Below are 22544 nucleotides of genomic sequence, written 5' to 3'. Positions count from 1 at the left end.
CTACTTTTCCCAATTAAAACCCTGTTTTATGTGGACACACAAAATTTTTCCTCTCTTGTGGGCTGGAAATTTCAAGGAAATTTTGTGGGACAAAACCCCAGTTTGCATGCTGCAGTGCAGAATGTATTTTCATGGCATTTTCATCCTAAATTAATCTGCATATTTGAAAACACACTTGACAAAGTTCTCCATCACTCCTTTGTGTTATTTATTCACTGAGTCTCAGCTAAGACTAGATACAACAGTAGTAAAATCTTTTGGGGTGAGCATTTTTTGGCCTCTTTACTCAAAGCACACTGCAGCACTCTCCCTTTCAATAGCCCTGGTAATTTTGCCTCTGGTGCTTTACTGAAGATGCAACTGCAATTGTTTTTTTCATCAAGGTTTCTTGAACTTGATCACCTATCAGAATCTTGAGAAATTTCATTATGATAAAAGTAAACGAAAAACATGCTGCCCTTGAGGCTCCTCTGAGGAGAGAAGGATGAACTTGGCTAGGGATACCTGAGGGGAGAAGAAGCAAATGAAATGATTTTCAAAATCTATGTGCTACACCTGTACACACAGAGATGCCTGAAGGGTTTGGTAATCCTCATGGATGAGTAGTTGTGCTACATTATGCCTTTCATTTAGTGCATTGTGAAAAACATGAGCTGATAATTTTCAGGTGGGAGCTCCTTGACTATGTAGAGCCATTGTGCAGGATAAGGTACACATAACCAGAGTGTGCTGAAAAACTCATCTATCTATCCAGTTGTTTGGGTTGCTGATGCTCTAAAAAAGCCAGTGGCATTTACCTAGTTTCCACAAGCTGGAAAAATGGCTGTGAAACCTTCGTCCTTGAGATTTCCTCTTGACACCTGGCATAATTATGTAGTGACTGGAAGCTGATCTTATTGGATTTTTTAGACACAAGGAATGGTGAAACACTATCCTGAAGAAGATTTGTTTCTCTAGTGGCTGAGGATTTTGGTGAGGATCATAGGAAATTATGTCCTGCTGTTGATTCTCTGGAGCCTACCAGGAAAGCGTGGGTGTTGACCATTCAGGTGTCCTTTCTGAACCTCTTCCGTATGCTATAGTTCTTCCCATGAAAAAGAGGGTTGCAAGGGGTCAAGATGAATGTAATTACCTTCCCTGTGTGAGGAGCAGCAAATGTTACAAAGGTCGTAAGCCTCCTGTGAAGCTGTTTTTGTGGTGCCGTCTTTCTCCATTGAGAGAACCCAAAAAGGGACAGTTTGCAGAAGTGTTGAACTTGCAGAAAAGTTTCCCAGATTGTTAGTGTTTGCCAACAAATCTGTCTTGTTTTTGTAATTTAGTAACAGCTGCTGTCTTCATTATCACTTTCCTTATTGCAGGCCTTTATCTGAGTGATACTGCATAACAATTTGCTCTACAGCTCTGAAAAATATCTGTGCAAAGCAGAGCTCTGGATGGTAGTAGTTCATGTCAATTTTAAAACAGAAATAGAACTTTTAATTAAAGCAGACTTACGAAGATTGCGGTACATACTAAATATCTACTGAAGGCATATTTTCTCTCCAGGATAAATCACTGTTCTGTTGCCAGTGTTTGAAATATCCTGATAGAGGGTGCTGGTGCTTTATTTTAACATCCAAAAATGGGTCAGCTTTGCTTGCCTTTGTTTTTAAATCTCACCGTGTTTTTTGTGTTGATAATAAACCCTTAGGAAAAGGTTGGATTTTGTCCTTGTTTTGTAATGAAGTGTGTTAGGATCAAGTCCTGCACAAGTGTCTTAAAAAATAAGGATCTGTTCTGGAGAATTTGACTAGTTTATATTTGCTGAGCATAGCCAAATGCTGAAGTTAGTAGGAAGATAATAATCGTTCCTCGTTCCAGTTCTCTCTTGCCCGTTTCCCCTCCATATTTTCCTATGGTAACATAACACCAGAGGCAATACATCCCTTTACTACAAAAAAAGAAAAAGTTTGATCAGAGACCTGCAGGTGGCTTCTGTGACCAGTCACTCCAGCAAGATATGAAGCACCATAAAGACTTTCTTGGACATGGTTTAAGACTGTGGATTGAACTCCCACAAGGACCAACCAGTACAAACCAAAGCAACTTCTGTGCTGAGTAAAAAAGTGTGTGGCTTAACTTGTTTTTCCTAACACAGCATATGCAAGTCTGTATATGTCTAATTTAAAAAAAAAAACAAAAAGAAAGGGCAAAATCCCCAAAACTATGCTGCACACACTGCTACATCTGAGGAGTGTATGATCTCATGGATGAGGGCATGACCACAGGACAGATGTCACAAATTTCTGGAAAGCAGTTGCTCCAGTGAGGATGTGGGCGTTAGACCTTAATGGAAGACAATGGAATGGAAAATTGAAAGCCGGTCCCATCACTCCTGGGCTTAAAATATATACAAGCCATGAAAGTGCACTCCTGAGGAAATGCACAAACCATCTACCAACAGCGTGACAAAACAGCTTTTTCCACTCTCTTCCTAGGACAGAACATTTGCTTGTCACTGTCCCTGCTGCAATAAGTTTTGGCATAGATGCATCCACTGGGAAGTGTGATTATGAGGGTAACATGTCTCCTATCAGCTTGTATAATCTTGTTGATGTGCCCCACCAGAATGCATGTGAAGCTAGTTCATTTTCACACCTGAATCCCCTAAGGTCATAACAGCCTGCATTTAGACTGCAATGTGAGGAAGGGTATTAAGACTTGGGACTTGTAAGTGCAGGAATGAAAAGGCCTCTGCTGCTAGAGAGGATTTTTCATTAGTTGTCAGTAGCACTGACTTGTGTCTTTGTTGTAAGAGACTGAGGACAAAGAGACCAATTGAACGTAGAAGCAATTGCGATGCCCTGTGGCACAGGTGATCAGCATTATTAGGAAATTACTCTGTAGCATTATCTTGGAGCTCATCATAAGTGAATAAAAACGTAAAACTAAAAGTATTTTTCTCCAACTGAAACCTTTGAAACATGTAGTTTCCAGCTGATCCAAAATTACGTGTTTGTTCCTGGATCGGTGACGGATTCTTGTTCATCTTAGCAGGGAACTACGAAACATTTTGTTCCTTAGGCTACAATCAGAAGATCAGTTTCTTCTCCCCTATCTGTAATGTCAAAGATCTGGAATGGGTACTTTGGCTTATCACTGGTGGTTAGGCAGCTCTAAACAGAACTCAATTTCCTCTGCCAAACGAAGTGGTGTAAGTAATAACGGGTTTGGATGCAGGGGCTAGTTCTGGGATAATTCATAATTTATATGAGCTGTTACAAATACATCTGAACTACAGAATCTAAGTGCAAGCTCCTTGCCTACATTGCCTACATTGATAGGGTATTTGCTCATGTTTGATACTTTTGGAGAAACATTTTTAATGTGTATGCCATTGTTAATTGTTTGGATTTACTGCACTTCTGTTATCACATTTCAGCTAAGATGTCTCTCATGCAGTTTTAGCATTTATGCTGTTTAATGCAACATTCTGACTGTATTTTAATAGATACTTTTAAAAGCAAGAGATTATACTAGTCTCTACCTGTTCCAAAATATCCTTTCTTGTAAATGAACATCTCTTGCAGCTACTGATTAATGACAGCTACAGCCTCAACTAAATAAAAGTAATCCTGAAATTAGAAAGATAAATCCTGGCTTTAGAGAGTCTTAACAAGAGCAGCAAGATATAGAAACCATAGCCACAAGCTTTACAAAGGAAATCACTAATAGCATTCTTTCCTATATCTAAATAGTATGTGGAACTTCAGGAAATGTATAATATATAGCTCTGTAAAATTCAGATGTGCTTCCAGAAACTGAATAAATCACTGAATAAATCACTTGAGTAAGAATAATTTTTATCGTTTTTAGATCATCCAAAAGAAAAGCACAGAGGTCGCTGTATGTTATATATATATATATATATATATATACACTTTATAAGCAACACTTTCTGTTTTGGGAAATGGAAATTTTTCATGGACTTGGAAGCATTGTCACCTCTTCAAATGCTTAGTGTTCCAAAAAGGCCATTTCGATAATTGCAAATGGTGACTAGTGGCTATTGTCTTAATCCTTTTAGAAATGCTTAGGATGTGTTTTGTGTGTGCTATTTGCAATCCATCTGATCTGATTATAGTGTGATAACTGCTCCTCCAAAATGCATTGTGCAAACTTGTAAACTCCAGGAAAACCTTTCATGTAGGCACAGATCATCTAACAAATGGTGCTAAGGTGCTTCATATGCCAAATTCTTTTGTCAGTCCATAAGGAAGGGATAGAGATTATCTTCTGTTTTTAATGTAGATTTTAGACACAGGGAAGGATATGAATTAATATAGTGAAAGCACATATTGACATACAAAATAGATGAAAATGAAATCACAAAAAACATTTATTTCTTTCTCCTAGCTGGTCCTGGCTTGGATTCAGGCAACTGGACAACAAAAGAGGAAACAGACTGCACATCTTGACTTTCCTCCAGCACTCAGGTACTGAGTCAACAAAATCTCCAACTGTAATATTGTGGACAATATTTATGCAAATGCTTGTATGTTTGTTTTGGGAATTAAGAGTAAGCCAAAATATGCTTTTCAGTGACTTCACAGGGAGCTTTTATTAAAGCACTTTGGTGCTTTGTTGGGTAGCACTAGGACACATTGAAATATCACCACCCAGCCTGTGCAAACCAAAGACTTTATCTTCAGCAATGCCAACAGAAGGGATGGCATTCCCTGAGGTAGCCAATATACCTCAGCTGGCTCAACAGTATTTATTTGTGGCTGGAGCAAGGGGATTCACTGTCCTTGGATGGAAATCTTTGTTGTGGAGAGCTTTGCCAGATACACTGAGCACTTTAAATATCTGAACAGATGCTTCCTGGAAGGAAGCACTGCCATCAGTGTCAGTAAGCAACCTGATTCCTTACTGTATGAAATCTAGATTAAGCTACTGTGTTGCTGATTTTCCTAAAGTTTTGCTTTTTATCTTCATCAATTTAACTTCAGGATAATGCCATTTCACCCAATATTGATATAGCTCTGCCTTCCTTATCCTCCTGCTCTTTTCTCTGTCAAACATCCCCATTCTCTCTTTTAAGACTCTCTTCAGGTCCCAGCTTTTTCCATATTTCTGGAAATATTGCCCTTTGTTGTTATGTATCACTTGCCCTTTGCATTTTTCAGGCCATCATTACTCATTTCAAAGACATTACTGAGTCCTGAGAAATGTATAATTGTCAAAAATTTATAGAGAAGGAGAGGGAAATAGGACCTTTGTCTGGTACTCTGCTTTTTATTAGCAAATACCCTTTGGTAATGAAGACTTCAAGGGAGCTTCATTAGGGTTTAAAAAGAGAACAGTGTGAAACTTAATTACCTGGAGCAAGATTCTGTATTTTCCGTTCAGCAGTCCAGTACTATGCTTTAAAAGCAATCAATGGAGAGTTGTCTGGCAAACATTCAATCTTTCCTTGAAATGTTCAGTGTAATTAGACCTTCTCCTGTCTGTCATGAGAAGACAAATTGTGGACTGCTAACAGTTGAGTACTGTAGTATGTCTTCAACCTTTATCATAATTATATTACCAATATTCATGGAAATTTCCCAAAGTGAGAAACGGGAACTTATTACTAAGCTAATTGCTTGATAATGCATTGCTGTTTTTCATGGTGAAATACTCTATTTATTTTTTCCCTTTCATTATTCTTGGGGCCCTCAGCATCCACAATGCATATACTAACCCACTTGGAATCTTTCTGTAAAGATTCATCTATCCCATTTCTATGGCTCATTTTTGTTTCTAACTGGGGTGATGAACCACCGAATTAAGGAAAAAAAAAAAAAGCTAGTCCAGCTCTGTCCAAAATTAACTGGTGGAAGAGATACTAAGTAGTCATTAGTTTCACCGAAGCTACTGTAAGCTGCTTATGCAAATAACAATATTGGAGTTTTCTTTGTTGACACTCAGTTGATGCTTTAAAGCCACTGTGCCTTTGTGTGTCGCTCTTGGCTGATAACTGTAAGTGATAATGTGGTTGCTATGATGCAAAGGCATGCTGTAGCCTCTGCCCAGCAAGAATGACAGTAGACATGCACGTGCCTGGGTTGGACATGTGGTGGAAGAGCTGATTTGGCTTTAGGGAATAATAATAATAAACTTAAGCAATTCTGGAGTGCATTGGTGAATATCCTTATGACTTCAAGCCTTTGAAAAAGATAAAGAAATTTGACTCAAACAGTTAATTGTATTAATAGGAAAGTCAGGGGGTGAGTGAGTCAGTTTGTTTGCTTTGTCACTTTTAAAGCAGTTACTGTTTTATAACATTCAGTCATTACATAGAGCACATGTGGGGGAAATTAGAAGATTTTTAATGTAATTGTCTGACCAGGTTCAGAGTCAGCTGCAGATTAAGTAAATTGTCTGTAAAACAGGATACATAGCATGCTAAGGGAAAAAGAAAGCATATCTCTAGGCCAAGCTGACCATGAAGTTTAGGTGGAGGTGCCAAACAAGCAAACTGAAATTCAGCTGCCTCCTTCCAAAGGAAGTAAAGTGAAGGGGGAATACTTGAAAATTACAGATTTCAGTTAGGCTGCAGCTCTTTATGCCAGCTGAGGGTTTAACCTAAAATATCCAGGTGCATTGTACTATTTAATTCTGTGAAAGCATTAAGCAGGGAGTGATGGGAGTGCCTTCCTCTTTAGTACATTGGATCAGACTAGGCATAGGACTTAGGATGTTTGCTTTTTCATTACCTTCTCTGGTGCAGTCTTGTATGCTAAATTGCACACTGATGGTGTGCAGAACTTTATAGAAAGGAACAGAACATGCCAATTGCCTGCCTTGTAAAATCTGCATGTTTCTATGCATTGCTGTGAAGTAACTGATCTGCATCACATGGTTCTTATAATAACATACCTATTATTTATCTCTTGTTCCTGTGTGGAGCACACCTCTGAGAGAGTGGCTCTTCTCATGTTGGTTTAAGATTAATTTCACTCTTCATCTCCACTGACTGTTTTACATCAAGTCCATCATGTTCTGTGTGTGCCAAGTACTGTTCAGACCAACCACGTTTAAGCTTTGTTGTATTTACATGGATTCTTTTCATTGCTTCCCCAGTTATGGCAACTTCTATTTTCATAAAGCTTTCCACATAAATGTGCTCTCTTACCCTGTTCTGTGTCCTGTCCCAGTATGTTGTCCATGGCTTCTTCCCCATTGTTCCCCTGAGTGGGCAGAGTTCCTTCATGAAAACTTCCTTTGTTTTCTTCCCTGCTGTTTTTTTGACCACTTATTTTCTATTATATTCTCCAGGGTTATGCTTGCCTTTTTTTTTTGTTTTGTTTTCTCTCTGTCTAGTCTATATTGACTTTTTTGAAGATGCTTAAAAGCAGTTTGAGAAACATATTCAGAACTCTTAATTTCCTAAATGGTGTTGCTTTCTTTTCTGCACTCAGACAATTTCTATTCCCTGTGGAGGCTGAAACCAGGGGACTGCCTGTCTTTTTTTGATTTTTTTTTTTTCAAATGTGACTGGCAAATTGATTAGATATTGTTGCAGTGGAAACCATGCATGAGTATAAGGTGAAGCCTTGACTGATCCTTGGGGTACACAAAGTGACTGACACTGCTCAGGAACATTTTAAAGGGTCAATGGCAATAAACTGAACTCCTTCCAGTCTCTATTTGGACTCCTCAGCCAACTTCTATGTCATAATCTGCTTCAGGGTAGGATTTCTCTTGCTGGAATGTGGTGTTGGGGTCCATGTAGTTTTTCTGGGCTTTCTCAGTGAATGTGATCCAGAGGACCCAAGGAGGAAATGGTGTGTTGTTAACCATGAGGGGAGACAAAAGGTGCTAGACCTGGCAGGAGAGCTCAGTGACCCTCTGCTTGCAGCTCTGTGGCTGGCCTGCCAAAACTGCTGTTTCCCATGTCACCAGCCTGCCCTTTGCTGTAACTCCAGGCAGCCTAATGGTATTTCAAGTGTGCATTTTATAGCTATTGAGACAGCATCCAGCAAATAGGCCATGGAAGAAAGGAGGATTCATGGATCCAAGATATCTGCAATCCTTACCAGGAAAGGTTAGGAATAATTTTGTATTTTAAAGAAAAATCGAGGGGATTAAGGCTATATCCTTCATGAGAAAGCAGCCTAAGAAATTAACATTCACAAAGAAGAGCAGGCATGACTGACCTTGGTATGAAACAAATTCCCGACACCAGGGGGTGGGTTGGATTTGCACAGAGTACAAAGGCTGTCTCTGTGTAGTAGAGGACATGCCAGAATCTCATTGCCAGGAGATATAGATGCTGCATATCTTGCCTACGTCATGGGGAAATATCAGACAGACTGACCTAGGCAGTTGGCAAAACACAGGCAGAGTGTGTGACAGCTCTGTTCCCATTCCAGCTACAGCAGGAGCTGGTGCAGGCAAGTCACTCTGGGTCATACCAGCCACATCAGCATGTGAGGGTGTTCTACAAAAGGTGAGCAACACAAAGCTGCACATCTACAGCCCACATGCTTCCAACTGATTTTGGGAAGTGATCTGGACGACAGTGAGATTTTTAGACGCCAGTACAATGAAAGGGTATAGACATTGTCTCTGTTTGTTTTGGAACAGGGACAAGGTTTGATGTTTTCTTGAATAATATATAGCTGTCTCCTTCATATTTTGCTCTGCTCTGTGTACTCAAATTATCTGGGGTGTTTCGTTTGCCTGTAGAAAATAGTGTGACATTGAATAATGACTGATCTGCACAGGACTGCTGCCACAGCTTGTGCCTAGATTCTGCTTTGCTGGTCTGTAGTTGTGCTCCTTTTTATGTGTTGGTCTCCCTTTTTTGACAATTGCCACCCATTGATACCAGAAAGGAATGCTCAGACTTACCTGCTTTTTTACTAAGTGCCAAGGAAAGAGCTAAGTGCAAGATTACTGTTGTAGCTCCAAGCAGGAACTAACACATGCACTGCTGCATGTTTTTGGGTTTTTTTTCTGGAGTGCCTGCTTGATAAAGGTCTTTCAACAGCATCAGCTTTTATAAGACCTGGCTGGGTCTTGGAAAGAACAATACTGAAGCTCAACAGAAAACATTTTTTAAAATGGTGTGGATGACTCTGTTCAAGAGAAATGTGTGAAATATTAGGATCACAAAACATTGTTTAGAAAGGGACAGTAGTTATGACAATAACTCTTTTGTACTTGAACTACTTTAGTATCTGTAGGCTGGATGAGGTTTGACAGCAGTGCCATATGAAAAAATGCTTGTTTAGGGACTACTGTAAGGTATAAGTTCTTCTGATGGCATATTTGATCTCCACATCTATTTGTGAAGATTTTTTGGAAATATTTTCTTTGACTAAAACCTTCTACACTTTTCTGCCAGAAGTCAATAAAAAGCATTTGATGATCTATGACAATCACAGAGCACAAATAAATGACACAAGTATGATGTCATTTTTCTCAGTCTGAAGCAGGCAACATCAATCACAGAAAAGCTGAGGTACACAGAAGATTTTGGGGCTGAAGGAAGTTTGTGGGCTGTTCTGAAGCAGCTTCCCTAGAATAAGGAATAGGGAAGACTGATTGTGATTTTCAGAAGTCTCCAGGAAAGCCTGTAACTGCATTTATGGTAACTACAATGTCCAAGTGCTCATGTCCAAGATATGATGATTACTCAGACATTTTGTACCTCTTTAGCCCTAACTCTCAAACAAAATTTGTGGATTTTGGAGATTTCATAAATGCCACCAAAGTGACACATAAAAACTTGTATCCCTGTAGCAGTTCTGCTACTCTTTTCTGTGCTGTATCTTCCTCATTCCCAGTATTTCCAACTTGTTCATTTGTTTTCTGCCTCTCACCCAGATATCTGAACTCTGGTGCAGTTTCAAAATTTAAAAAGCATCTGTGATTTTTGGAACTTGTGGAATGGTTTGAATATTTTAATGCTCTTTCTACAGTTTTCAGTGTCAATAAAACTGTCATAGACTTTTAGAGGACAAATTTATCTTCATGAAAGATCTGCAGGCCTTGGCAGCAAAGATAGCAAGTGAATTGGCTTATCCAAAATTAGTCAGATTTTATTTTGACATTTTAAATGCAACACATTAATACCAAGTACAGATATCCTAAGGTAGACTTTTAAAAAAATTTTGGCACACAACTGAGTTTGGTCCATCAGTTGTAACTTATGATTCATATGGTCCTGTGATCACAGGAAGCTTTCTGCATGATTTTATCTTAATTCCTGTCCTGTTTTCTGCTAACCAGGACTTTCAGGAGCTTATTGCCATTGGCTTTTTAATTTTTTTTTTTTTATTTTCCTGGATAAGGTTATGTCTGGTGGGAGAAAGTGCCTTGCTATTGAAACCTCAAGATCAGAAAATTGCTTAATGATTATCAGGCAAGTAATGACATGTCAGCATGGGATTTTTGTTTGTTTGTTTTTTCTGGTAAGAGTTAAAGGCTTAACTTTTTATTCTCTTTAGAATGACCTACTCAAAAGTAAGGCGTGCTGACCATGTGAATTGTGACATGATTGTGTCACATCCACTGCCAGCCTTAAGGGGTAAGTTAATAGCTTTCATTAATTGGTCCTTGTCAGCAAACAACATGCTTCATGGGGAAAGCATACAATCTCTATGTAAAAGTTAGCCTTTAAAATTACATCTACAGGGGCAGATTTTTTCATGGGAAGTTGGGAGTCAGCTAAAAATGGCTGGATTATCTATTGGTTCCATTGCTAAAATGCAGCATCAAATACATTTCCTCCCTGTGTGAAAATTGATTGATGCATCTTTCCCTCCTTTGCACATCTGATTTGGAGATACAGATGGTTCTTCTCTATAGCCTCCCATGTTTCTTGCTAGGCTGTAAATTCTTCAAGCAGAATCTTTATCTTGTCTGTCTAGCTTCATTTTATGGTTGTTTCTGTTTCTAAAAGTGATACTGCTTCTCTTTAAATATTGTATTCTGAGAGCCAGAACATACCTAAGAGACATAATTAAAATATTTATCTACAGTATGGCTTGCTTTAGACTAAAAAGTCTTTTGCATGTAATACACTACCAATGAACCACCATACATTTTGGATGCTCTGTTCTCCATTTTCTCTCCTTCATCCCCCCATTAGCAAGGAAAATTTGCACTCTGAACCTCTTGTGGCACCTTTGTAAGAAGCATCTTAAAGGTTACTCCTAGAGCCTGGCTAAATGTTACCTGGTCTTTAGGGGCAGTGACAAATATTACCATTCATGTAGAGCTGGAATTTTTTACTTTGTTTAAGTCTGGCAAACCTTATGGTAATAAAGAAGAAATACTGTGCCACTAATATTTCATTTTATGCTTTCAAGTACACCTGTTCACCGTGCTTTACAATATAAATTAAACATTAGCAGCTTCTCATTGGTATCATAGGACTTCTGGGAACATCAGGTTTCAGGAAAAATTATTTAGGTTGGTCTCTGGATGAGTTTTCAAAATCACAGAGGCTGGATGTCTCAGGGATACAGTGTGGGACAGTGCACCTTTGGCTTCTTGCTTTAAATTGGGAGCTGCTGAATTTTTTAAACTTTAAATAGTACCTTGAGTTACAAGGCAAATTTAGAAACTTGCAGTTGTAGCAACAAGTCTTGATGGTACTACTGACCTTCATGGTACGTGCTGCAGGACTGTGTGTGTGTACTGCACACCCTCTGAGGAGACTGCAAGTGCTGCGCGAGGAGTCTTGAGGCCTGTGATATTTCTTTTAATTCAAATTTTTGTAGGGTTTTTAAGGAATGTAAACACGTGTTGTGCTCTACCATGTCAATTTCAGATTGGCATTGCTCTGAGTGGTGTTGCTTTATAAGATGCTCTCTTTGCCCAATGGTTTCAATTTCTGGATAGTTGGGATAACTTCATTTACAACATGTATAGATATAAAGAGTAGACATTTTAGATCAATGTAGTTATGATTTTTTGAAGGTGCAAGGGCTAGCACAATATTTCTGGCTATGAAATTCTGTTCTGGTTCAGATGTTTAAGCACATAAATGCCATCACATTTGTCTTATTTCAATGTGATGACAAAGAGGAATCACTAACAAGAGAAACAAGATTTAAATACCAAGCCCAAATGCATCACGAATGCTAAAATAGTGTGCTTATTAGATTTATTATCTTAAAATTAACTTTTCAATATGTCTGTGGATAATTCTTGCAATTTTGTTGCCACAACTGAGAAAATCATCCCATGATTTCCCACCTGTATAAGTAGAATTTCTTAATTCACATTGAGTCATTTTTGTTCTTATATATGACTGTTTACCTGGGCTAATTAGCTGGATATCTTGATACATTTGGATAGAGACCTTGATAACTGCTTGCCAATTGTTTGTTGTGCTCATAGATGTATAAATACCTCTGTATATAACTGTGTTTTGAATTTTTTGTGAGTCTGGATAATTGTTTACATTAGCTGTAACACCTCAACAACCACACTGGGTGTTGTCTTTTTAGAGATAAATACTGTTTATGTATAGAGCCTCATTTCTCACTTTTTTTTTTTTTTTTTTTTTTTCCCCATGGCTGAGACATATAATTTGTGGGGAAATAATAGAATTTGGGAATACCAGTGCAAGGATTCAGATGATGAGAAAAGGCTGTGCATGGCTGTGCATTCTGAAAGGAAAGGAGCATTTATGGTGTGACTGGATGGGACTTGGGAGCATGCAGCTGTTATTGTTGAGCTCTCAGGCCCTTCTCAGAGCCTTGACCATAACTAATTCTCACTAATGGGATGTAAGTAAACACCTTGACAGTAGGCTTGAAATGTCAACTTTCTGTCTCCTAGGTAAAAAATTTAGGAGCCCTGAGCTATCCCTCTGAGTTTTTTCATTGAATGACCTATGTCCATTCATATACAGATGAGTTTTTAGGGAGCCTAGCAGAGTTTGCTATGGCATTGCTGAGAATAGAACAATTTTTTCAGTCAGCTGTCTCCACCTGTGCATGTTCAATACCTTTGGAGCATTCTGGCACACACAGATCTGTTTTCTGATGTGAAAAGAGTATTTTACCAATACTTGTGCACAGGTGGATGTTCTGTATGAGCCTATTCGTCTGAAAATAAAGGACATTGGACAGGAGAAAAAAGTTGTGCCATTTAAATTTGTGTGCTCTCTTCAGAGTCAGTTCTGGCTTTTTCACAACATGGTAGACCTTGCCTAGAGTTCAAATTGAATTGTACCAAAATTCAGTAAAAATGTAAATGAAGACTGTTGCAGCCATGGAAATCACAGAGTCAACCTGCTCCAACACAAACTATTTCAAATCTGAGTGCCAAATTCATCTCTGACACAAAATTTCTGAGTATACGTGAGATATCTCACATATTTCACTGGTAAAGTAAAGTAATGTAGATAAATTCGAGCTGTGTCCGACTTGCAGCTTTATGACATGAGAGGCTAAAAAATTTGGGTAATTTTTTCTGTCTGTATGGAAATTGGGTTTTTTTAATGATATCTCTGTGTTTGTCTTGCTCTCTTTTCCCTTGTTAATATTTTAGAGATACTTGAATGCTCGACAGGGAAATTATTTGTTGTAGGCTTTGCAACACTGTACATGTTTCAGCGGAAATATGTTGTCTAGGAATTTTGGAAGAAATACTTTAAGAAACTCTTTTGTATGACATTTGTACTTTAATCAATACATAAAAAGTTTTTATATTCTATTTTTTCCCCTGGCTATACATGTCTGATACTTGCATTTGATCAAATTTTGTACAGAACTCTACATTAAAAGTTCCAGAGGGAATGTTTTAGATACGTGAAAAGCCACAGAAGGCTTGGTCCAATATTGGATTGCAATCTTATTTGTAAATGGCTTTTGGGATATTTTCCCAAAAGTAAAAAGGGAAGAAAACATCTTAGAAATGTCTTTGAAAAATTTCTGGTGTTTTGAAGGCATGCAATATCTATGGGATCTTGCTGAAACTCTCAGGAGTTTGACTTTGCCCTGCTCTGATTAACTGGTCCATCCAGGGATTTAGTGTGATGGCTTATCCCCAAACATTCCTGTGGTCATGTCATCCAATCCTACGTGCTGCAATCACATTTACTAATGGAGTGATCTCTCTCTGATCATTTTGGAGAGCTGGCAACATTTCCTTCTGGGGCAGAAGGCTTTTCCTGACTCCACTGCAAGAACCAACTGCTTCTTTCTCCATATCCCTGTAGAAAATTTCTGTGGAATTCCCTTACAGGGATTTGAGTGCCTGTCACTTCAAAGGCCTTTCCAGGGTCTCAGTATGGTCTCCCAATCAATCAAGTGAGTGGCTGGGGTGTTTGTTTGTTTGTTTTCCCCCTTGAAAATTTAACACTTAAAATTCAATGGAATTCTTTGTATTTCTGTTTTATGACTGCTGGATGTTTCCATCCAGTCCTGGGGAGCAGTAGAGGATAGAACTCTGCTGCCCCATCATTTTGAAAGCACGCTGGCTGCGTGTCAACTGTTCTGATTTGCTGTCCAAAGGCAGTAATCCTTTACCAATTAGGTTTCATAGACATGAGATGAGTGTTTGTGGTCAGGTATATAAATTAAAATGATGGTGCCTGGTAAAGGTTAGAGTCATAGAAAGCTCAAGGGAGTGTTGTTTATGGCGCAAAAGCAGTTTAAATACTGTAATTTAGCTTAACAGCTATGATTCACAGAGGGTCATCAGAAGGGAAGATAAAGCAAGAAGTGTTAAATTAAATGAGGTGTGACCATCTGTTTCAATACTTGTGCAGAGAGTGGGATTAAGTTTACGTTGGTGTGACTGGTAAAGAGAGAATTTTGAATATGGCATTGGAAATTATGTTTGAGCTGCTGTAAAAAGGGAAAAAATTGAGATAAAAAGGCTACTCACACAGTCAGTCTAATCACACATCCTGGTGCTTGAAGCTTCTCTGATTTCCTTTTGAGAGTCACTGTTAGTAGTTTTATTCAAAATGGGGGGGCAGAAGTGCCTGTTGTGAACTCTGTTTTTGGGTCTACAACTGCATTTCGTCTTTTTAAACAGTTTGGTAAACCTGGTGTGCAAGGTTGTGCTCTAGCTTGTTTTGCACAGCATTTGGCACTGTCCCTTCATAGCAGTACATGTGTCAAGGAAGGAAAATAATCCTTTGGTTGTAGCATATTGCAGATCAGCATGTGAAAAAATATGGCAAGATGTACCTTATTTCCTTAGCTATATTTTGGGAATTAATGCAAATAAAGAAAACTGCATACTTGTTTTATGCAAAAATGAGCTACTTGGCATGAATATTACTATAAATGTACTACTTTAGTGAGTGGAAATGATCAAAAAATGCTGTTCTGGTGCTGGGTGCATTTGTTAATTTAAACTCAGACCAGAATGGCATCCTGGGAAGATGCTCCATGTTGACTATGATTTGCACAAGGGGAGTAAGATTATTAATGACACCCCAAACTAACCACAAAAATACCCACCTGAAAAAATTAAAATTGAATTGCCCTCTATTATTTCTCTTACACCATCACTCAGCTCAAACATGGTTTTTCAGGGATGTTTCCTCAGTTCCCATGTTGTCCACAGGGGTGATGAAGAGAGTGGATAGTAGGAGCAAGGACAGAAACAGCATAAGCAATTACAAGATTAATCATGCAGTGAACAATAACCATCCCAGTCTTTAAAATGCCATTCCAATCACAATTATAAACCCAATTCTCATTAGCCACTGCCCTCATCTCAGGAGCGCCAAGGACTGGAATGTTCTTTAATGGTTGGTGGGTGTGAGGGATTCCTCAATACTATGTCTGCTGGGTGTGGGCCCAATAAGTCTTGAAATTAGCCGTGGAATGACACAGCAGGTCTTGAGTTTTAAAACCCACGGAGTGGGATTCCCCAACACATCACGTATTAAAACACGTCAGAGTGTCTACACCAAGTCTCAGGGGGATCTCCAGGTCCCAGAGTACAGCTAATTTCCTTTGCACGCTGAAACAAGTGTGAATGGGTTTGTTGAGGAGGTGTGTTCACATACTTCAAACACTTTAGAAATACAGTTCTTTCTTGATCACATCCTCTTACAGCTGAAAGAATTTTACAGTTAATGCTCCTGCCTTGCTGGTTAGTTCATAAACCATGAAAAATTAACTGTTAGAGTTCCCTCACATGCAATTGCTTCTTTCAATCTTGAGTGGAGGAGTGCTGCTATAACCTAGAAAAAGAAAACAACACAAACTTCCATGCAACTTACCCCTTAGTGATTAAAGTTGTTTAACTGCTTCAGTTTGGTCTCTCTCAGGTGAAGTTTTAACTTCTCTCTCATTAAGTCCTTGCTGCGCTGTTCTTGTATTATCCTCCATTTTACAGGGGGGTCTCCCCCATGTAATGTCGTGTCTGGAGACAGCGAAGCTGTTTGTGAGAGTTGACAAGCACCTCTGCTTGTGATTTAGGGAGTGCCTAAACTAGATTTCTTTTAGAGTCAAGATTACCATTCTTCTGCTTCTCACCCAGAAGCCATGAGTTAGGCTTCTCATTTTGGCAAAAAACACTTGCTCTGTTTACTCCAGTGATTTTTACTCTGCTGTCCAGGAAGTAGGCCCAGCTTCTTGGCATTCCACTGCATTTATATTGAATGGATTTGAATCTCACCTGATTTATGGCCAGTCTTGGATGTCTTGGTAGGTGTTTTAGTAGCTGTTTGCTAGCCCTGGCAATAATTTGTGGTTTCAGTTTTAATTAAGGCTTAGCATGCTACCTCTTCATCATCAACTGTCAATACAAACTTTACAGTTTGCTCTTTATTAGAACAGACTCATTCACCATCTCTAAGCACCTCCACTAAACATGAAAGGTGTGAGTTACAAGACCTTGTTTCAGAGAACATTACTGTCACATTACCTCCTGTGAGATTCTCTCTCTCTGTCTCATGTGCACCACAAAGTTTCGCCTGGAGATTTTGGACATGACCATGCTTGGCTGCAAGCAGTGCAACGCCTCTTTTTGAGCTCAGCAGCAAGCAATGCCTCTGCTTGCAGCTTTTTTTTCATTTTCCTCAGTTTACTTAAAGTACTATTCTTTCAGCAAATCTTCTAAAGATAGTATTATTTCATGTTCAGATTTTTTTGAGTGACCGATTGCTTATTTTCCCCATGTTCTGCCCATACTTTCTGGGAGTGTGACAGCATGGAGGGAGGGGCATTTGACATTCTCTACTCTTTCCCTTCTGCTGACAACACAGGCAGGGATCAGGCTTGAATTAAATGGCATGGGTCTCTCCAAACATACAACAGTTCTTTGAATGAAGCCCGACTTTCACACAAGCCAGTCTGTCATGACTGCATTCAATGCTTTCTCCTGTCAGTGTTGTGACTTGGAGTTGGGCTTGCCTTCTGTTTCCTGCAGTCAGAACTGCTGCAGCTGGCAGAAGTAAAGTCTTGGATTCATCCTCCCAGAGGTACAGGGAAAAGAGAGGAAAAACTCCTGCATCAGTGCTTTGTACTACTGAGACAACTACCTGCAAGAAAAATATTAATACATTCAGTGCTGTCTGGTCTAAAACTGTTGCCTCTGTTGAGAAAGGGTGAGAAAACCAGAAGTCTGCAATCTCAATTAATTATCTTTATTCTAGGGTGACTTTGAATGATCCTATTAACAGTGGGCACAAAAAGCAGAATTTGGATGTGAAAACATGAAAGTGTTAATTATCTTTTATAGTGCAAAATTGTGCTGGATAAAATAACCAGTTGTCCTTTGTCTTAGACCTAGGTTAGTAAAGAAAATTAAGCTCAAATTTCATAAAAATATAAGGAGGTGTTCAGGTCCTGTGGGGGCAGAAGTGAGAGAGACTGAACTTTGCTATCTTTGTAACAGTGAACTTGTGGGGATGTGAGGCTGTGTGCAAACTCATGGTGTCTGGGATTCTATCATATATTCAGTTCTATCATCTATTTCAGAGACCCAAAACTCATTCAAACTTTATTTTGGAGGATAGAAACTGCACACATAGGTCCACCTTCCACTCTGGCTATGGAAGAGGCAAAAGATGAGACCTTTATGTGGTCACTTCTATAGTTTTGTATTAGATCTCTCTCTGCAAATATAGCTCTTCTCTCATTCATAATTTGACCTGCCTGGTGCTGAGTGATAGCAGAGGTGGGAAAAGTGGCCAAATATTTCAAGACTCCTTTTGTAGCACCTTGCATTTCAGAGTTATACCAAGTATACTGAGTACTTGTGGTCTGGATCAAGCTGTCTTGTCCAGATCTGGTAACTCATTTTAGTATATGCAAACATAATTTCTTTCAGTTGCCGGGGAAATCCCACTAAAAATCAAAATTCTTTGGTGGCAGAGCATTCAAACCCATCTGTGGAAATACTAGGGGTTTGTTTATGTGTTTTTATTTCCTGAGAGTGGGTTGATATTCCTTGAGGTACAGAAGAAAGGCAAAAAATAATGGCTTTGCTTGGAACCTGCAGCACACCCCTGGTCACAGATGTGCTGCTTTTGCGAAAGGACTTGTTAAACTGTAGGAAATAATGCTCTTTGTTCTTATCCCTTGGCAAAAATGGTTAAGAGCAGTGGAGATATTAGAGCAGACATGGTTAATGAAAAAGCTTTGTGCTTGAAATTTATTAACTGTCTAAACTTTTTTTTAATCAATGGTTATTTTTTTTTCATTAACTTTGTTTCAAACTCTGAAGAGACCAGCCACAATGTATGTAAGGAAATGTAGTTAAAACTGAATTGCTTTGAATGGGAAAAAAGCCAGATTCTTGTTTTTCATTGGTGACTTTTTTTTTCCAATTTTCTAGTACAAGTTCTTATATAGAATTTCTCACATGGCTTCATAAAACATAGACTTTTTAATATATCTATTCAATTCAGTACTTGTAAAAACTTCATGATAGTCTCTCCTGTTTTTATAGAACTCCAACAGCGGATATACCCAAATTTCCAATTTCCCTTCTAACTGCTTTTGGAAGGTTAAATCCCTTTTAATATCAGAAGAAAAGAAGGGTCTGCACTGGAACAAAATAAGTGAAAAAAATTCCTCAGAAGGAGCTAGAGTAGCATAAAACTGTTTCAATGGTGTAGGTTAGATGATGCTGTCACAGCCTTGGGTATGAATATTCCAGTCTGTCAAAGTTTCCTGGGAACCAACAAAGCTTCCTGTGCTAGAAATTGAGCACAGCCAGAACAACTGGGGGTATTTCTTTTTCTCAAAATTATCCACTTCTTGACAGGCTCTAACAGACATAGAATTGTCATTAAATTAATAGCGTCTTTAAGTTTTATGCTGATTTCCTTGGGTCTGTTGCTCAGAACCATGTATAACATATATTAACAAATACACATTTTATTTCTGTCCCTTTAGCAAGGAGATGAGGTGCTGGTTTTGAGGAATGGAGCGAAGACTTCTCTGTTCAGAAACAACCTGCTTACTTTTCCTCAGTGTGTGAGATGCATTCTAAGGATAGAAAGAAAGGCAGGAGCCATCTCTGAAGACAGGAGAGCTGGGAAGTATTTTTTGGCAGGAGCTAGATAAAGCAGATAAACTGAACCAAAGTTCTGTTTTCTTCCTGTGTCTAAAGGCCTTTCTATGGGTGCTACCTTGCAGGAGTTTGTAATACCTGTCTGGCCAGGCTTGCTAAGGTGATAGATTATTCCTACAATTTTTGACTGTACAGGGTGTAACAGTAGTCCTGGTATGAAATCTACATTTTGTATAGTATTGCTTAAACTGACCATGGAACAAAAATATAGTAACTAAAACAGATGAAGAAAGAAAATACTTGTCTTTCATCTTTCCTGTCTGTTCTTCCCAATCTTTTTAGATAAACAGTGCAGATTATTGACAGACCATAATATAGAGCATTATCAGCTTTTATTGTTTTCATTTGCTTTTCACTTAAATTTGGTCCATCCCAGCCCTTTAAACAATGATTTGTCTGGTTTTAAAATGCTAACATTTTAAACATTTTGACTTCTTTTTAAATGCTTCTTGGTTGTCATAGTTCTTGGATCTTTCCTGTAGAAAAGAAAGAGAAAAGCTATGAGTCCATAGAGAAAGCTATGAGTTCAAGGAAAATGCTGTAGTTCCCTGTTATTCCAGGTTTTCACATTGCATATTGTTTCCTTTATTTTAAGGTACACACATGCATATGTATGCACATAAAAGTTATAGGAGCTGGCCTAATGAGGTAGAGAATTATGTTTCAAATTTAGGTACTAGTGAATTATATCTCTAATTAGGAAATAAGACTAACTGGGGATGGGTGAATCTGTGTCTAAAGTAATGTACTGCACTTCAGTGTGATCTTTGATTTAAAATAGTACAATGAGTATACACGCAAATATATAGAGAAAGCACATTTTATAATCACAAAAGCTGGTTAAACTTTTTCTCCTCCATTTTCCTCTGTGTAAGAATAGCATGCATTAACTGCTTGGCATCATATTTCTCAGGCAGTTTCTACTTCCAGAAAATGATTTATTAACTAGAGTTCAGCTGCATTTTGCTTTTGTTGCTGTTGACAAAAGGCATGTTTAAGCATGTTAAATGGGCTTAATGCAGTGGACAAAAATTATGGCTATGAGTGGCAGAACTTGCTGCCAACACATATTTTTTCTTTGTAACATTTATAAGGAATAGTTAATCTGACCTCAAAGAAAAGAAACATATGCTCCACCAGATAAGGTGCTAGAGATGAATGAATCTGTCTGCTATGGAGCATTTGTTGGAATAAGAGAGGGAATAAAATAAAAGTGGAGCATGAGGGAAGGAAGACTAAGACAGCCAAGACCCAGAAGGAAAAAGTGAAGTAAATCTAGGAAGTGACAAAAATAGTGGATTGAAAGAAGAGAAGTTAGATTAATGAGAGAGAAGGTAAAGAATCAGGTCTATTGGCAGTCAGCTCTTCCCTTCCGGCTTCACTTTTTATTTTGTCCTAGGCACTAGTTCAGGACTGTGGCTTGCGCACAGTGGGTCTTCTAAAGAATTGGGCTAAAACAAAATAGTGCTTCTTAAGGAGTATAATTTTATAATTGCATAAAAATAATAATAATAAACTGCTCTGTCTTTAGGATCTCCTGTCCCCAGCATTATATACAATACATGTGCATTTTCTGAAGGGATTATTAATTTTAATTTCGCTCCAGTGCCAAATATACAGAAAAAGAAAAAAAATAGCTGCCTGGCTAGAAGCTCGAGATGAAGTGTAAGGTTTTAAAAGGAAGGAAATTAAAAATAAGAGAAGAATAAACAGAAAAGAAAGAGGAGAAAATGAATCTGAAGCACAAATCAGTGCGGCTGTGTAGAGGCGGCATTTCATATCCAGGCTGCTGATGTCAGTCTCCTTCAAAGGCAGTGGTAAAGATAAAGGAGTAAGATGATAGTGGTGATGGACCTGATATCTGGATGTTGGGACCTGATGTGAATTTCAGCTTCTTTTAAGCAAGCAGCTTAGAGATTTTAATCTCTGTTATGTATATTTGGTATTTCTCCTTATCCCATATGTGTGACCAGAGGAGGCGGTGTTATTTGGCCTTAATATATATGACCAAGATTCTGCTTTTTTTCTCTGCATTTTAACTGCTTTCTCTCTTCCTGCTATTACTGTGAATGTTCAATATTTTTAATGCATTCTATTCTGATTGGTTATGTTTTCTCTCCAAATGGTAAATGTTTTTTACCATTAGCTTGTAAATATGATTTGTCAGGTCATTTAAAAATACCACATCTACAGACTGAATTTCAGTGATTGATCTTGTTAATGAATTCATTTGCAAAAATTGTTACTCAAAAATAACTTTAAATTAATGTAGAGCTGAAATTGAATATGCAAACTTGCATTTGTACTTTAAAAATCCTGCTGAGTGTATCTTCACTATGTTGTTCAGCTTCTGAGTGAAAGCTGTGGCCACACGTGATCCCTCAGTCACCTGCATAAGAAATATGAACATAACAGTGCATGTAAGTGACTTTTGCTCTGTATCACAACACATGGGGCTGTCACCAAGAGCAGCAGTGCATGTCTCCTCAGAGTGAGGACAGATGGGTGGCCACCAGCTCTCCCTGGCAAGGCTGACTCCTGGTGCACTGGGAAGGGACTTTGGAGTAGGAAGTAAAGCAAATAAAACAGGCTTTCAGTCTACCTATAAAAAGAGATGGGTGATTTCCATGAAATGGAATCAAGATCTTGCTTTTGAAGCAGGCTAGTGAATGTTTCCTGGGCAGGAATCTGTTAATGAAGAGAAGGGAACTGCACCATAACTGAAGTACCTACCCTGGCTGGCTGAGAGTCATCCACAAATTACAGTGAGCGTGATTATAACAAAAAAAAAATCAATTAAAGCAAAGGAGAAACAGGGCAATAAAAAGAATTTGTTGATATCAGCACTGAGCTTGGGTCAGTCCCTGAGGATAGTGCAGCCTGAGGCTAAGCCAGAATTAAATGTTTTCATGTTTAATAGATTTTCCTTGTTTTCTACTAGAAATGCTGCCATGGTACATAGTTGGCAGCTGTGACCGGACTGTGGTTAAACAAACTGACATTCAAGG

The sequence above is a fragment of the Zonotrichia albicollis genome, chromosome 5 (assembly GCF_047830755.1).
Source record: "Zonotrichia albicollis isolate bZonAlb1 chromosome 5, bZonAlb1.hap1, whole genome shotgun sequence".
Classification (NCBI taxonomy): Eukaryota; Metazoa; Chordata; class Aves; order Passeriformes; family Passerellidae; genus Zonotrichia; species Zonotrichia albicollis.
Note: the sequence above shows the minus strand (reverse complement) of the source record.